Source organism: Chelmon rostratus, chromosome 12 (genome assembly GCF_017976325.1).
Source record: "Chelmon rostratus isolate fCheRos1 chromosome 12, fCheRos1.pri, whole genome shotgun sequence".
Classification (NCBI taxonomy): Eukaryota; Metazoa; Chordata; class Actinopteri; order Chaetodontiformes; family Chaetodontidae; genus Chelmon; species Chelmon rostratus.
The window spans coordinates 2390519-2404308 of NC_055669.1; the positions used below are offsets into that span (position 1 = coordinate 2390519).

The following is a 13790-nucleotide window of genomic DNA, read 5'->3' on the forward strand; positions in this document are numbered from 1 at the left end:
TTGTCCCTTGTGTTTCCACAGCATCACCTTCTGAGTAACATATAGTCTAATTAGCAAGATGGCGTCTCCATCTGTCCTTGCCTTGCAGTGCAGGACTTGATCACTCAAATCCTGCACTGCACACACAGATGCACTGTTTGCTGGCTTCCAGCTAAGCTACATGCATATTGACTCCTGATTACAACATTTTTCATATCAGGTGCAATTGAAGGCTCTGTGATCAAATGTCATTACATACTTACATACTTTATACAGTCATGCGTTCACAAAGTGGTGAACCTTGCTCCATCCTCGCTGTGAACCACTGAGCCTTTCAATCATGATACTATCACCTGTTACCGATCAACCTGTTTACCTGTGGAATGATCCAAACAGGTGTTTTTGGAGCGTTCCACATCATTCCCAGTCTGTTGCTGTCCCTGTCCCAACTTATTTAAAACGTGTTGCTGCTTTAATTTCAGAACAAGCAAATATTTACAAAAATCAATGAAGTTTTTACATAAAAACATATTTTACACAGCGTCTCAACTCTTTTGGAAGGGGTGTGTTTTATCTCTTTAGCTTCCTCCTTTTTGAAAAAAAAAAACAGACACCTTACTCATCCGTTCGTACAAAGGGGGTGTATTCAACAACTTTCCTGATTAAATGGGGTGAATGAATGAACAAAAATGAGTATTAACAGGACACTCACACAATTCTCAATTTCGTTTTCAAGAAAAAGAGTTACTGAAATTGTGCCATCATGCTGTGGAAAATGTCCACCCCCGTGTTTATATAGCGACAAAAAGAGCCCGAACGAAAAGCTAATTTTCCTGCTTCCATCCCAGCACCCTTATTCAGTCAGAGCTCCAGTTTTTCACTTTGTCTTGGCAGGGAACAGTAAACAGCACTGCCAGAGCCAGTCAGCCAATATGGTGTAACTGATTTAAGGCGGATTAGAGATTCCTGTGCTAAGCCTGAGAGAATCCTCTCAAATATTCACAGACGGACTGAATTAGTGAAAGAAACAATAGTCATTTTCAATGCATCTTATGTAAAATGTTTGCGTCCTGTGATATTTGCAGCCATTGTAGGTGGCTGGCTTTAAGTCTCAAGAACATGTGACATGATTATGTTTTAAAGCCAGTCAACGCCTGACATTTCTTTATGATATTTGAACAAGAACATGATTTAAAAATACATGCAGCTGGCTTTACAAAAAAAAAAAAAAAGAAAGAAAAAATCCTGTTTCCTCGAGCCTGAAGTTCCTTTTCTTTAGGTTAACAAAGTCTTGGAAAAGCTTTGGGGTCTATGGAAGTGGAATTGCTTCTAATTTACATGTGTTCAGCATTATCCTATTTTTCTCATGCTTGTCACAACTGAAAGCTTGAAATATAGAAGGACAAGTCAAGAGATATCCTATATTGTTCTACCTCAATAAAATCTTCAATCCAGATAAGCCATTCAGATATTCAGCAGCGAGTTCATGAAAACATGAGCTATGAGAAATATTCTGAAGGCTAAATGCATGCGGGGATCTACATCAAATGTATTCAGCAATTCATATCACCCACTAAACTCTGTCTAAATTCCTTTGTGAAAAGTTGTGTTTTTTTAAAAAAGGTTCATTTTCTGTGTTTTTACATTTATTTAAAAGACAAAATTAACAAGTTCACCAAATCCACAAAACAAAGCAAAGGTCAGGGGGCCCGTTCAAGGGATACCAGACAGACAACAACGGCACCAGAACTGAGAGGTACAGGAAAACAGCAGACGCCACTGCATGATAAAAAATCATATATATATATATATATATATATATATATATATATATATATATATATATATATATATATATGATTTTCTGGCGCACAGAACACAGTATTGAGTGTTTTAAGTCAGTAAAAAAATGTAGCCTTGGCAATGATTTAGTGAATTAACCTGTTTGCAGTATCCTGTACAATATTAACATTCCAGCCAATCAGAAACCACCATGGGCACAGAAGTGTTTGTAGTTTCTTGTTCATTTTTGTGCATTCAAACAGATGTCTGTCTTTGAATAAAAGTGCTTGCAGTTCCACAATTTACCAATGAGTGTTCAGTAGAAGAGTCTTCAGTAGAAAAGCAGCATAAAAATCATTATTTTTGTATCACTTCAATCATGTTTAGGTACCATTTTTTCCTTCACTTGTGTTTTTAACCAAAGCCTTTAATTCAACATCTGAAAAAACACACATTGAATTGGAATGTTTTACAGAACCCACCACAAACATCGAGCATTCTTGGCTGTCATAGTGGTAAAAATAATCCACAAAATGCTGAAAGCACTGCTTTCCGTGTTGTTTCAGTGTTTCCAGTGTTTCTCAGAGGCAGAGCTGTTTGTGAGGCAGAAGTAACGCCACTGGTTGAGTCAAAGCACTGACAGTGTGTGCAAGTGATCCAAACAAAATACTCTAATGAAAATATAGATTGCACTTAGAAATCCTATGAGCCACAGTATTGCTTTTTTCTGGGATTTGTTTGCTAATCAGAGCTGACAGCATCACCAGGAAGAGGCAGATTCTAAGTGTCAGGCAGGTTTACAGGAAGCTGAACATCCTTTCAGACTTCAGTGACTCTGCCGATCTACGTTCAGGTGCTCAGTACACACAAATGCAGGTACAGGAGTACATTTCTGTCCATAAAGTACATATTTCACAGATGTAGCATAACAGGCAGATAATGGTCCTCATGAGAGCAGAGGTGTACCTTCTGATCCAGCATAAAAGCTCAATGTAATGTCAGATATAACACTGGAGGCCATACTGCTCACACAGTCTTGGTGAAATGGCTGCCTACACCTCCTCCAGGCGCTGGGAGTTAAAGAGAAAAGCCATCAGGTGACAGACTTTGTTGAAAGCTACCTTTTCATTACTTGGGTTGGATAAATGTACTTTTAAAGGCAGAGAGTTTAGAGGTTCAGATATGTACAGATAATGCCGTTTCATTTGTGACAAAATGATCTAAGCTCAAAGGTCCACTGAAGAGCTTTCTGAGCATCCTGTGACTGACGACCGTGAATGCTGAATGAAGGTCATGAGGTGCTGTTGAAAGCTCTTAGTGCACCTTTGACGTGAGATTATTTTGTCACATGTGGTATACTGTTCCCAAGTTCAAGAAAGAACGACCACGCTCAAATTCTACAAAACTTTTCTCCTAAAATATTCTTCTTTTCTCAGTTAAATTACGAATTGATATTTTCAAGGATCTTTTTCTCCATCTTTTCCCAGCAGAGTTTTAAAGGTGGTGAGTCATTCTGGAGAAAGATTGTTGATATTTGCTGAATTTGAAAAATTCAGCAAATACCTCCTGATGGTTCGTTCCGTGTGCGCTGAAATAAAAAAAAAATCTATTTTTGTACTCAGGCTTTGTCTGTGTAAATGGGAAACAAACACAGCGGCTCACACCGAGCCACACACCACTACTCCAGCCAATCAGCAACAAGTGGCGTTCATGCTTGTGCACAGGACAGGGGGAAGGGGAGGGGAGATGGGGAGCGAGAGGGATAATCGCATTGTGAAGAAGGAGAGATGCCATTTTCAACAATCTTTCCCCAGAATGACTCACCCCATGTTAACCGGTTACATTTTTCCCTGTGTCTTTGTCTGATGTTGTTTTGTTTGCCAGCTTTCTGTGCTATTGCTTACAACCCAGTTGGCCTTTAGGATTTAATTAGGGTTTAGCTGAACAATTGACCTGATGCACAAATGATTTGTCTCTCAGAAAAACTGAAAGAGAAATAAGGAAACCGTGAGCCTGTGCACACCACTGATTTGTTCATACCTAAATAAATGACTTCCTTTTGTGACTGTCCTGAAATTAAAAGCACATTGCAGTTCCACTTGTCATTAGCATAATCCTTTACGACAGCAGCAGCCTCACAGCGGCGGGCAGACACTCTTTAGGCTGTTAGCTCTGGACGAGTGAACACCCCAACAAGGAAATTAATAAAACAGAGAGAACAACAATAGAAACCATGTCACCGGTGCACTTAATGCAGTATCAGCATCAAACTTCAACAATGATGTGAGGGCCGGTCCCTGGGGAGCTGAAATGGATGAGAGCAGTGGATCCACAAATGGAGAGGTTGTGAGGTCTGAAGTGCACTACACGGTGAGCAGGATCACTGAGACCCCAGCTCCACACATTTAGGATCAGGGCTGTGATTATTGCAGCCAGTCAAATCATTTCTATCATTTCGTGTCAAGTGTGTTAGAGTGTTGAGTGAAATATGGTGGCTGTTTTACAGCATGAGACGCCTCTTTGACAAATGTACGCTGTAGGTATGATTGCATGTAGGTAATTAATTTGCACTCCTAGACAAAGAGACATTTGAGTGCAGTAAGTTTTCCTCTATTATCAATATTGTGATATCCCTGGCCCTTTTATGTAGGAAAACTTTCTATACCCTTCACTTACAATAATCATTCAATCTACCACAACATTTATTTCCAGCACAAAAGGTTAATTTCCATAAGTCTGACACTTACAGAGGCAGGATCCGTAAAGGGTGGCTGAGGGGCTGAAAAGTAATTGCTGTAGCAACAGAAATGAAACTTTATTACAGCTAAACATGGCGCTGTTTCAGATCGATAAAGTGTTCAGTTCTCCACAGTCTCGATGAGATCCAGCAGCCTCCAGACAGATATAATCACATGTAGTCCACACAAGCACATGGCTCCTGGAAAGGAAACATCATTTGGTGAACAAAGGCAAACACTGTCTGAGATTACCCAAAAAAAAAAACTCCTTCAACATTCAATCTCTAAAGTAACCTACGGGCCAAATTTCAGGTTGTTGTGCAGAAGAAATGATACTGTAAGCATTCTGCCTCGAGAAGGCGACACATCCTGCCTACTGTAAAATAGAAAACCCACATTAAAAGCATATTTACATCAAAATACGCTAGGTGCATATTTTACACTGCCAGCCCTGATTATGATTATCAGACAGCTATGAACAAAAGACATGCGGGGCACATAAAAAGCTATGTAGATACTGGAACGTCATTAGTTTTAAAGAGGTATTTGGTCCTTAGCAGAAGAATTGGAGAAACTGAAATGTTGAGAGGATCATCAGAGTCATTTAGATTCATCCTCTGCGGACCATGAATGCTCCAGTCTATCTGGTAAATATTGAGATACTTCACTGAGTCAGTGAAAACTTTGACCTGCTGTTGGCACTAGAAAAAGAGTCAATCTAAGCCACTGAGCTTCCTCCTCTGAGGGCCGTTTATGTCTGTACAAAGTTTCATGGCCATCAATCCTATGGTTGATGAGATATTTCAGTTTGGATGAATGGTAGGACCTTTGTCCAAAGTCTCTCCAGATAACTGAGAGGAGATCTGTCTGCCAGCCACAGGTGGTGCCACAGTCTGTATCCACCAAAGCTGAACAGTGCAGGCAGAATATCATGAAGCATCCACATCAGGACAACCACACCCAGCCCAGTGTTACTGACCTTTACTGCTTTACTACAACTGTGAAACAAGAGGCCGGGCAAGGCAGTAATCCAAAGTCATCTGCTGAACAGCCACAACATCAACATACTTCAGTACCAAGGAGAGCACCCGCCACAGGTCTGAATTTATCAGTTAACAAGATTTTACTCTGCAAAACCAGCAACAAAAATATCATCCTCACTGTCAGCATTTTGACGAGCACATCCTTGATATGTAGATAGAGCCAAGATCCCAGTAGCTGGTATGAATAAATCAGCAGTGTTGCCTTCTTACCCTCTACACTAAGATTAGCAGAACAGTGTACAGCCACAGATCCAGCACCAAACTGGTTCCTCTGTTCACGTCACTCTCGCAAAGATGCAAGTCCTGTACATTTATTTACCTGGTGCTGCGTCTTTCTCACAGACGACTGGTTCTGCTCCGAGATAATCAATTACTCACTTAACTCCCAATAACAAAATAAATACAAGTAAATGTCTAATCTTTCTGCTTCATACTGGCACTGAAAACATTTGAAGAACACAAGAGTCACAATAGCTTCTCTGTCCTCACACATCTGTGCACCTGATTTTTGCTTTCTGTCCCTTCTGTAGCACTTTAGCCCTGGTGGACTGGCACAGTGGAACCAGGCCCCCCTGAAAAAGGCACTAATGTACAACAGGACAGAGATCTTTGTCAAATGTATTCTGCAACACATATAACATACTCTTTTATGTCAAACTAGATTCATTCTAAGATAAAACACCTTTTTTTTTCAATTCAAATGAATTTAAAAGACTAAATTTAATGTTCACCAAAACGGCAAAGAAAGGTCAGGGGGCCCCTTCAAGCAGACAGACAGTAACAGTGCCATCAGAACAGGAAAACGGCAGATGCATAGCCCGCTGTGTGAAATGAAATCCTTTCTATATATGTTTTCTGCCTTAAAGAACACATTAAAAAAGTCATATTACATTTTTGATAAAAAATTGAATTTCTTATGCCCACCCGCTATCGGTGCTCAAAGCACTACCTAGATTCAGGTAAGCAACATTTCTTCAGAAAGTCAGTCAAATCCAAGAAGCCTATCTTCCTCTCAACTTCACTGACAGAATAGAAGGAGAGCCGTGGGTCAGCCACAAATGGTGTTTTAGCCCCCTAAGAAAAGACCCACCTAAAAAAAAACTCAATATCAGTTTAAGTATACACTATATTAAGAATATTTTCACTGCTTTGCTTTGGCATCGGACAACCCTTCCCAATAGGTACCTGAAGCTGTTATTTCCATCAATGCCTTCTCCTAATTCACCAGACTCCTTTGACAAACACAGTCATTTTATCTCTCAGAACACAGGGCTTGCAGGTCTACTGCCAAACTAACCCTTTAAAACACCAAAATCACACCGTACCTCAAACTAACTAACCGAACAAGGCAGCGGTAGACAAGCAACTGATGTTTTTTACATGGAAAAATTTTGGCTTTCGTGTGTAATGTAGTGTGGTGGCTTTGGAGAGAGTGAGCTAACTATTCTGCCATGAAAAGCGGCCTCACATTTGGTCTGTGATGCGGTTTTGTTCCATCCTCCGCATACCCCATCGAGAGCGTTTCAGAAGCGGAGCATTTTGCCTCCCTGATTTTGTTGACTTTCTCAGATTTTGTTGATTTGATCTTTTTTTTTTCTTGATGTTTGTGCTTCTAAGCAGGCCACATAGTTAAATGGTTTCTTTTTTTTGTCTTTTTAAATTGTGTTTATTGTCGATATACAGCCGGGAGTCACAGTGCGATTTATTTTGAAATTTGACTGGATTCTCTATTCTGTTCCTGTGTCTGACTTCCTGCCTGGCTCGACCTGCTCTGTGCAGCCTTACGCAGCTTCCATCCAAAATTCTTCACAGAGCAGAAGAAAAAAAAAACTCTTACAGTATCTCTTTCAGATCCTATTAACTGCAACAATAAATTTATGGGTCCCAAAATCAAAACAAAGACGCTACGGAGGGAAGAGAATGGATGGGAACTGCAGAGTAGGGTGATGATGAGACACCTTTGAAATCTGATCCATTGTTCACATATAAATGTGGATTAGTGCATCTTTAAATTTCAAAATTCCAACAGGATCACATAGTGCACTTGAATAATCCAGAAGACTGCCATCCTGCCCAGAAGACACTTGTCCAGGCTGGAGCCAGCTTCAGCTGTGACTCCTGTGGCTTGTAGCTCACAGGCTGTAATAAGTGAAGCTCGTCACAAACAGCTCGTCAGTTCATGTGATCTTGTTGCTGAAACGTCTTCAAATAAGCCAGAGTTGTGCTTTAAGGAAGCAGTCGGCCAGCTTCTGAGAGGAGCGGCTGCTTGAATTGGGGTGAAGGCTGAGCCCAGGATGTGTGTTCCTGTGCGCGCGAGCGTGCGTGCGTGCGCGCGTGCCTTTAATCACTGACGGCACTGTAATGACCAATCAGCAGCCAGTTCAACTCCTCAATTTGTTGATTTGGTGAGTGGGGGCCGTGGGACGGAGGGCTGGTAGAGAGAGGGAAGGAGTGAACGGGAGAGAGGGAAAGAGAGAGAGCGCGCGGCAGAGGGAGAGGCAGAGGCAGAGTGAGGACGGCAGAGAGGGGACCGACGCGGAGAACAGCAGTCCGCCTCCGACCGCGGCTCTTAGTGAAGCTCCATCCTCGCCTCAGCGGTAAGTGGCACTGGCTCTACGCGGCTTTTGGTGGCCCTTCAGCGGCTTCACAGCACGTGAAACTGTTGTGCAGACACTCGTCTCCACTTTCCACGTCTTTATTTCCACGTTGTTGCTCCAGCAGTCGGAGTGTTGGTTCTTCTGAAGCTCTTTTCATGTGAGATGTCGCCTAATTGAAGTGAGTCATTCGCAGCCTGTCACCGGCGCGGTGCGAGGGCACGGTGCCGGCGGAGGGCACGGTGCGGGGAGCCGGTGCGCGGTGCTGGCGGGGGGGCACGGCCGGCGCTGCTGTGCGCTGCTTTTCAGCTGAAAGTGAGGAAACACGGTGAAACTAAGCTAGTTAGCAACTTTTATCTTCAGATGAGGCTTTCTTCAGCCACTTTTGGAAACACTGACCTGTGTGAATTTCTGAAAAGAAGCGTATTTTTTCTCAAAACGATGACACTATCTCAATTTCCCCGTTATTGTGTGACCATCACTAAGTGGAAGTTACTACAGACTGTCGCCGTAACGTCGACAGCAGAGTGAAAAACGGCAACTTGTATGGTAGTTAGCATATTATTTATACATGTACATATTTTTACACTGACTTAACTGCAGGTTATTTTTTGTTCTTGAGTCGTGAACAGTGTGTGTTGACAGCTTCTGGGTTGAACCTCCATTGGGGAACTGTTCTCTTTGAGAGCCGCCACGCGCTGAAGTGGACAGGCGGCTCGCGGAGACGCAGTTAACCCGGCTTCAGTGATAAACCTGGACCTGGCGTTCACAACAACTTCACTTTGGAAATTTCTCTTTGTTGTTGCAAGTTTGTCAGGTTTGGTGATTTCTCTTCTGACGCAGATTTAATTATGCGTGGTAATATCACAGAAATGTGCTAAATCTGATGCATTGTGACTGAAGGAGAGAGAGTGAGTGCAGCACTGAGAAGAGGTAGAAAGATGAATGTCGTGGTTTCAGAGCAGAGAGAGAGCAGAGACCTACAGAGGGACCGTGGAGGGGAGGAGTGATGCTGATCCGCTCCGACTGCTTCTCATGTCTTTCTCAACTCTCTCTCTCTCTCTCTCTCTCTCTCTCTCTCTCTTTGTCTCTCTCTCTCTCTTTGACTCCATCTTTGTCATTCCACATCCTGAACTTAGCATCTCATCAGAGGATACAGAGATTTTTTTTTCATATCCATCTCCTCACATCTGATGTAGCATCAGTAAGATAAATGATCAAACCCATTTACTGAACTTGTCATATTAACATGAAAAAGCGACTGAGCCGTTGCTCCCCTGCTTTGTCTTGTGTTTGAGTTATTCTTCACTTGTGTCTGTGGTGGCTTGTAATGAGAGCCTCTGTCACCCTGACACAGGCCCAGCAGCTGAACGTGTGTGTCGTCTCAGACTGGACAGCTAGAATGGCTATGGTGGCGGGTTTGGGTCAAATGGCGGCCTCAGATCAGGCTGCTCAGTGTTGGATTTGACCTGCTTGCAGTGCCAGAGGTCTGGGGGTGTCTGACATCTGGCCAGCTGTGTAGCAACAGTGTTGATTATAATGTTAATCTAAAAAAAAATTCCAGATCCTCTTCTTTTACAAGGTGGCCTTGAGGTAAGATTGAGAAGAGTTTGTGGCATGTTTTGAGAAAATAATCTTTGTTGTTTGACAGTTTTCATAGCAAAATGTGGATTCTGGAGTTTTGAAATCACCCCATAATTCCACTGATTATATGGTGTTAGAAGCATGTAAAAGCAGCGTTTAGTCATCATAAAAGTCTCTGCTAATGAGGCAAGTTTGAGTCAGAAGCTTTTAAAGCAGGATGAAGCAGGTTTAATCTCTAATTTTACTGACTGATACCCCAGAAAGTTCAGTCAAAACAACAAGAATGGATTTTATGACTTGATGCACTTCGATTATAACAAAACACCAAAATTGACCCAGTGTAGCTGCAAATGATTTAATTGTTAAGATTTTAGTTGTTAAATTAGTTGCTCTTAATTCATCATTTAGAATAATAAGGAATTGCACTGTAGTGAACTCTTAACCCCTAAACGATCTGTGGAAACCCTTAACAGACCACTGGAATTCAAAGCCATGGCAGGTAATTCAGACCCCTTGTTGAGCTTCATTGATTTATACTTTGTAGGATTCTGGGGTTTCCCAGCATGCATGTGGTGCTTTAGAAATGTACTTGGCACTTTCATCCGTCGCCTCGTTTACGTGGCCTGAGTCCGTTCTCACAAACATTCCTCGCTGACTCAGAAGTGACCTCGATCGCTTGTATTTCTGAAGGAGCGAGAGCCAGAAGCAGCCTGCTGGCTGGTTGGTACATAATGAGTTTATTGTCACTTTAAGCCTGACTAAAGACACAGAAATTAAGTATGCATCCAATCCAAAGAGCTTTTTTTTTCAACAACTGAAAATTGGTTTGTGTGTTACTCCCATAATCCTCTTCCAACAGTACTCTTCTCCAGGCTGCAGTGACCGGCGTGAATTTGTTGTATAGGTTATAATTGAATTTTAGCAACTGTCGGTGGATAGAAATGATGCTTCATTTACCAGAAACCATTGCCAGTTTGTACAAAAAGCCTCGTTCCTCTAGATGTTCTTGCCAAAAACAGCAATATTAATAGATATTTTTTCTGCTAGCTGTATGGACATCCAGTCTGTGCTGGTGGACAGTCTATTAAAAGCACAACCATGTTGGTACCATTGACACTGACAGAGAAACTGGCTCAGAAAGCCTGTCCCACAGTGCCTGCATGTATCAGGATGTATTGTTTGTGACCACTGTGGTTAACTATGAAAACTACAATAGGGGACCTTGTTTCCCTAAGATAAGCCTCTAAGGCAACACTGCTCTCAGGCTGCATACAAATCCCAGGGTGGTCCTGACCTTAACCTTAACAGTCCTTAATCTAAAACTAACGTATCAGTGGTGGACCTTGTTGGAGATACATAGTGACCATCAGCTGACTGAGCTGTAGTGCACTTACCCCAGGCTACTTGAATGTGGCAGAATTAATTATCGGCTCAGCCAAACATCAAACTCTAAATTTGGAGGAGATTCACTGCTTGTGATCTGTGATTAACAAGTAATCAACTTGCAATTCTTACAGTTCAACAGGATGCCAGATATAATGTTAGAGCACAATAAAAACAGCAGAGTAGATGGAAAAATCCAAAACATAAAAATGCTTTTTGGAAAACATGGAACATAAAATGAAGAAGCAAATATTACTCATTAAAACAAGTAGATTCAAAAGCACTCAAATTTTAAATAGTGGTTCTGTTTTTAGTCACGCTCATGTGCAAATTTAGCACTTCAAGCATACCTCATTTCACTTTTTTAATTAGCAGGAAAATTCTTGACCTTTGTAGAAAGAAAAAAAACTTAAATCAAGGTCTGCTTACGTTTATTTTTCACTTCTTTTCAACCACATCAAAATCTCAATTTGTGAGAAGCAGAAGTGGTCATGAAGTTAATGTTTAAAAACAATTTAGCGCTTCACCAAGATCAATACAATGAATGAACGATGAAGAACAGCGATAAAGCCAATACAAAGAGAGTAGCCTACACAGTAACTCGAACAGCAAACAAGTAAACAAAAACTGGAGATTATTTCAAGGCCTTAAGGAAACGTAAGTGTCAGGAAGAGATTTGTGGAAGAAGATAGAGACACCGCCAGCTTCAGTCATTCGGGCAGATCGCTCCAAAGCCACAGAGCCGTGATGGCAAAGCTCAGTCACCTTTAGTCTTTATCCTGGGCACGATCAGGTCAGTCATGCAGTCTGTAGTCTGTTAAGCAGTCAAAAGTTCACTGAGATAACCTGGAGCCAGGCCAGGAAAACATTTGCACAAAATCACTACAAAAACTGGTGAAGCCATCAGTGAGGAGAGGGAGATATTGGGCCCGTCTCTTTGTTGCAGGTAAAGGCCTTGCTTCAGCACTCTCGCCACACTGGAGGCATTCTCTTTTTTGGCGAAGGTAAACAAACAGGCAGGGCTGCAGCAGTTAAAGTATGAAGAGATGAAAGCATGTAATTCTCCTGAAAGTCAGGATGGATCTAAGTATAGAAGTGCTCCAGATGACCAGAAAAGCCTGAATGAACAAGTATTTTAGTGTGTCATTCCAAATTAGGGCTTGGGATCAGGCCTGGAGTGTTTATTAAGATGACTGAGGGCAGCTTTAATATTGCTGGATCATTGGCAAACAAAATCAAGGAGATGCCACTTAAATAACCTGGTGAGTGTCGGTTCTCTGCTGTCACCTGATCTCTTTAACATCATGTAAATGCCCCAGTTTTGGAAAAAATGGTATAAAAGACTAGAAAAACTTGGTTTTCACAACTACATTTGTTTAATAGCCTTGTATACATGTAGCCACATTCCCAGTAGGTTTTTACCTGTGCACACTTGAATAGGAAATAAATGAGTCAGTTTCTACAGTACAGCAATATTCAACAGCTGATCTGTCGTTTCCGACATTATTCAGACTGCTCTGACCAACAGTATTTCAGTGTGTTCTGTTTGTCACGTAGAAGTACAACCAGTCTCAGCCAGTCCCTAAAAACCATGTGCACTCTGTCTATAATGACGTCATAAGCTGCAGGGTCAAGGCCTGCACCCAAGTCCAGATGGAGCGTTTGGTACCGCATCACATGGATCAGATTTGGTATATACCGTACAAGAGGCCAAACACTGGCAGACCTGAAGCAGGAGACGTTATGCTGGAATGATGTTAAAAGAGCAGGAAGAGCAGACTAAGATCAGACTAAACTCACCAAATGATCAATATGATGATAGGATAAGAACATGTAAGGCTCTGATTACCTTAATTTTATCAGCAATCTACTTTTCAGAAGACAGAGGCCCAGGGGAAGAGACTTAACCAGTGCGACTGATAGGTACGAATTATCAAAACTTGAGTATTTTTGTTTGTTCAGGGACATTTTTAGGGTGCAAATATTGAATCTTTTAAATGCCTTGTAGTGCATGGGAATTATTGGAATTATTTTCATTGTACTTTTTTTAAAAAAGACCCCAATAACCAAAACAATTAGTGGAGTGATTTATTGAAAGAAGAATAATGTGCAACTTTTTTGATAAATCAATAAAGTCGTTTTGAAAGCAAAAAAACTAAAAAAAAAAAACATGCCAAACATTTGTTGGTTCCAATGTGCCAAAGGAGACACTTTGCTTCTTTTCTTTGTTATATATCACTGGAAACTGAATCACTTTGAGTTTTGGGCTTGCTTGAACACAACAAGTCCTTTTTTTCTGTACTTTTGTGATATTTCATAGAAATGATCAATGGAAAAATGTTCAGCTTGATTGAGAATGAAAATTATTGTTGCAGCCCTACTCTACATGAAAGTTCTACATTGTGCTTGTGTCCTCTGGGCGAAACAGTTGGTGGTCAAACGTTAATAATGTGAGATATCACAGGCAGCTACGCTTCAGCATCAAGGCTGGATTACCAGCTGAGCAAAGGGCCTCAAGGGCCAGAAATGACTCAGGTTCATGTATGTCAAGTGGTTTTGGTTATTTGGTTAATAGCATGTAAGGGATTTTTTACCATTAAAGTACAAAATGAACTAAAATGTGCTCTGAATTACTATGGCCCTGTTCTGTAGAGAGAGAGCGTTGACTCAGTATTTTAATTCATATT

The 13790-nt window shown here is 41.4% G+C and overlaps 1 protein-coding gene across 1 annotated transcript in view; it reads left to right on the forward strand.

Moving 5' to 3' along the window:
• The first annotated feature begins 8045 nt into the window (after positions 1–8045).
• The window catches only part of LOC121614619 (cadherin-6-like), a 76152-nt gene continuing 70407 nt past the window's right edge, over positions 8046–13790 (forward strand). Inside the window, exon 1 of the mRNA XM_041948598.1 lies at positions 8046–8139. The gene's annotated coding sequence lies outside the window, so the exon portion shown is untranslated. The remainder of the gene's footprint in view (positions 8140–13790) is intronic.